Source organism: Danio rerio, chromosome 21, assembly GCF_052040795.2.
Source record: "Danio rerio strain M-AB ecotype USA chromosome 21, GRCz13ab, whole genome shotgun sequence".
Taxonomy (NCBI): Eukaryota; Metazoa; Chordata; class Actinopteri; order Cypriniformes; family Danionidae; genus Danio; species Danio rerio.
The window spans coordinates 16,729,663-16,734,147 of record NC_141041.1 but is presented as its reverse complement, the minus strand read 5'-3'; the positions used below and the strand labels follow the sequence as shown (position 1 = coordinate 16,734,147).

Sequence of the window (4,485 nt, the reverse complement as noted above, 5' to 3'; positions counted from 1 at the left end):
AAATTAAATTTGTTTCCTCTTTACTTAAAATATATCAGTTTTTATATAACTGTATATTTTGAATAAAACTAATGCAATTTATTTGAGTAGATTTTTTTACGTGGTTATTGTGTAGAATAAATGTTATAAAAGTGAGTTGACACAGACAATTTATTAGAGCAGCTGTCGATGTGGGCAGGTGTTCATAAAACGTGATTTTAATAGTTTGGCGTGACTCCTTTTTCATTGCCCGGGATTTAGCAGGCAGACGCAGCTTCTGCAATGGTCGACATTAACTGCTCCCAGCAGCGGATCTGATTAACACGGTAAGTTGCAAATTTAGCCGAATGATAATTGTAAAGTCATGCAAAACTGCTGTCTTCGCTAGGCAGGTGAGGTTTTAGCTTTGTAAATTGTACTGTAGCCTCAGGTATGTTAACAGTTAGACTGCTCTCACATGGAAAGCTAAGTTGGCTAACGCTAACCAACGCTAGTTTATGCTAACGATTAAAAGTGATATTATTGAGAAAAAATAGTGAAAGTAGTTTTAAAACACTTAGTAGGTATAACTAACGTTGCAGAACCGATTAACAAGGTCACTGGTGGGCGGTCGGGGTGTGGGGGTTCAGTTTGCTAGCGCTAACTTAGCTAAAGTTAGCTCACCTAAGTTATAGCAGCACATTAAGGATGGATATTAAATGCAGAAACGTATGCAACAGTTAAGTAGTGTGTGTTTAACGTAAGAGAAAGTATAACTTAAAGTTTGTGTTTTAGAGATTTAGTCCATAAGTTTTTTAATGCTGCATAGTGAATAAATTACAGATTTACAATTTATTTTAACTTAAATTACATTTACTACTGATGTTTACAGAACCATTTAAATTGTATGCACCTCATTCTAAAATGCATGTTCTTGGTCTTTAGATACCAAAGTGATTTTGTTACCTGTGGATCTTCAAACTTCACATCCAGGTAAGAAAAACATTAGATACAACTGCAGCTATAATTATTTGCAGGCAAGTAAAACATTGGTAAAATTGCAAACAATAGTGGGCTCCATAGAATTAACTTACATTTGATATCTGAAGATTTTTTTATGTGTGCAACAGTAAAAACAGTATAAAAATATCCTAATGCAGTTTCTTATTATCTGTCAGTCTTTCAATAAAGCTAACTGATAACACTGAATCACTGAACTGTCATTTGCCAGTGACATTAAATTTGAAGAAAGTCAATTAAATGTAGCTTTAGCAAAAATTTAATGTAAACCTTAATGTAATGTGTAAAATGGCAATGTATTTATTTATTTATTTAATAAAATTTGTATTATGACGTGCAAAGTTTGGTGCAAAATGAAGATGACATTTAAATTATAGCACTTGTATTCTATAATTTTCATATAGCCATTTTCAAACAGTTTTAATATCTAAATTAAATACACATTCTTATGCTTTATAAGTTGCCAAAATAAACAAAAAATGTAATACCTAAATTTTAACAATTCTTTGATTGACAGGAAAACACAATGACATGCACTGTTACACTGAGTAAAATCACAGTTTTCTTTAAAATTTGATAACTAAAAACACCTGGAATAATGTAATTACACAACCTCTATAAACTTTTTTTATTTTTTAAATAGAAGTTAGGTAATTTTAACTAAGGTAATTTTTAACTGATAAACTAAGGTGTTTCATCCATGCATCATTCTCACTGGACTTTTGTAACTTCACTTGTAGTTATTTCCTATTCAGTATTTAGCTATTTAATGTTGTTTGGTAGCAACCACCTGAACTCCTGTTTCTTTTTGTCTCTACCAATAGAGTTGTGAGGAATCAGAGGTGCATGCGGCTGCCCACGGGAAAAATTTGCCATCAGCCCAACACAGTTTGGATTATCATAGGACTGTCAGAGGTTTGCCAAACCTGTCAAATGCATGATGGCTCCTGTTTGGACTTACCGATGTCCTCGACTTCAAGTATCCATCAAAACTGTATGCATTTGAGATATATTAGAGACTCTTTGTGGGACTGGACATTATGCATCCTAAATCTTTATCAAAATATGCAAATCTCCTCACTGAGTTGCCTTGGATGATTTCTCAATAGGATCTGGTATTATTAATGTTTTTATTTATGTATTGTGTATGTGTAGCCACATTAATGGCCTATTTTGTAGTCACTATTAAAAGGAACATCGATTGATATTGAATACATGTTATGGTCTTTAATCCATCTTCCCATTCTTATTTAATTGTTATTGACAGGAAAGTCTGTTTATCTGTTTTTACTAGTGTATATTGTGCTTACAATATAGAAACGAAGATTTATTTTCTGAGGTTACAGCCAGAAGTCAATTAAATTAGTTTTAAATGACATATGCATGGTTAATTTTATTTAGATCATTAAGTTCATAATACTTAATTAAAATGAGTACAGTCAACATATAGCAATGTATAAGTAAGTTAAGTTTAACAAAAAAAGTAAGTTTATCTGATTTGAGTAATTTTAGAAATATTAGTTGGCTCAACTTAATTTTATTGCATTTGTTTTAAGCAATGTTTTAGTGTTTAAAATACTTAAAAAAGGCTGGAAGTTGAATCAACCTAAAACGTCCGATGCAACCACTTGCCTCACTTTTTATAAGTTAGATCTAAGTAACATTTTTTACAGTGCATAAACAACATAAGATACTTTATAAGTATTATTAAACAGCCAATATCTAAATAATTAGGTAATAAGCCAGTAATAAAGGAAAATTGATACCTAAATTAAAAGGTTACCAAATATTGCTATGATCTTTGTTAATTATGATTCCTGGTAAATAAAGTAACAAACAAATTAATATTTAATATACTATTTATTTAGTTCAAATTTAGTTAAATATTATAATTTTTTAAACATTTATTGTGCCCATTTTTGTATTAGCAGACTAGTTGAACAGGAAGCGATTTTGGAGAGAGGGGCTGGGATCTGGACAGGTCCACAAGCTGGAATGCACTGCTATATTGAGCCACACGGAACACTTTATTTTGATGGTCCATTTGAGTATTAGTAGACTGTCTGCCTAATATCTGTTGATTCTGCTCTTTCAACAGACATTTAACTGACTATAAGAAACTTTGCAAGTACGTGTCAATTTACACTAACCCTAACCCCAACTCCAATCCTAACCCCAACCTAACAGTCTACTAATAATCTAATGAGAATTAGTTAGCATGTGGTTGCAATGTAACTAACTTCAACAAACGGACCATCAAAATAAAGTGTAATCAGCTACACTGCCCATAAGGCTGTCGATGCAGACAAATATTATTATTTTAAACAAATAAATGTAGCCTAATGGACACTTATAGACATTTACATTCATTCATGCACATATGTTGGTATTAAATGATGTCACTTTTCTGGAACTGACTATATGGATGTTTATTCTAGAAAAGAAACTTGCTTTAAATGCAATAGTTTCAGTTTCTGAGATGTGATCTGGACTGAGTCAGTTTCAGTGTCTACAGACTGTTGTTATACCGCCAGTAGGGTCTATAATAAATCATGAATTGTATTTTAAATTGCTGCTGTATCAGCCTATATGATGTTCATGTTTGCTTCATCTACTATGCAGTATGTGACCTGTTTATCTTTGCCTATGACACACGTTTATTACCTTTTTATGAAACATCCTCCTAGCCTCTGTTTACCATGAGCTAATATCCCATCTGTCTCTCTAAAATGAGTTTCTGTCGGCTGTGATGAAAAAGCTGTCAGCTAAGATTGTGTAATTTTATTAAAGTGTTTTGAAGTTTGGTATTATGTAACTAACCACTGAACATTGTTCCTCTCTCACAGCAGCAACGGCATGTGCTGGAGCAATCAATAACAAGTTTGTCCTTGACACTTTGAAAAATTTTAATGAGTAAAAATAATACAGTAACCGCAGACCTGCAACAGGGCAGAGAAAACTGAGGACAAAGACCAAAGAACGGGAACATGCCACTTGTCTTTGAACAGCTTTTTGGATTGAACAAACAACAATTTAAGAATTTCTAAGACTACAAATGTAGGTGTCATGGACACTAGGGCTCCCAACTTGACTGCTAAAAAGTGAATCTGCAGTAAAGCCTTCAATGCCTAGAGTCTACATAGAGATTTAACAATAAAAGGTTAGAGTCAACAGTCTGATTTAATATGTACTTGAAAATCTGCACTTTTACTGTCTTTCTGAAATATGAAGCAGGTGGACATGCCATTGAATGCTATTACCATAAAGCTGATAAATGAGGTTGACCTACAATGGTAATTGCCTATTAATGTAGGACATAGATGTTTTTAATGTTATGCTTAAAGCATAAGAGAAGATTCCTCCACTGGGAACAGCTACTGAACAAATGAGTTCACAGTTTTGCCCTTAACTTCAAACTTTAAAAAGTGCAGGTCAAGGAGGTTTTTACTTTTCTTAAATGATTTCCTCAGTGTACCTTAAACTTTGTCCATACATATGTGACCTGGA

The 4,485-nt window shown here is 32.7% G+C and overlaps 1 long non-coding RNA gene across 1 annotated transcript; it reads left to right on the top strand.

Moving 5' to 3' along the window:
* The first annotated feature begins 210 nt into the window (after positions 1-210).
* On the top strand, positions 211-2,190 carry LOC147838815 (uncharacterized). Its single transcript, XR_015520147.2, has 3 exons — positions 211-305; positions 904-951; positions 1,803-2,190. It is a non-coding gene; the product is annotated as an uncharacterized LOC147838815 (long non-coding RNA).
* Positions 2,191-4,485: the final 2,295 nt, after the last annotated feature.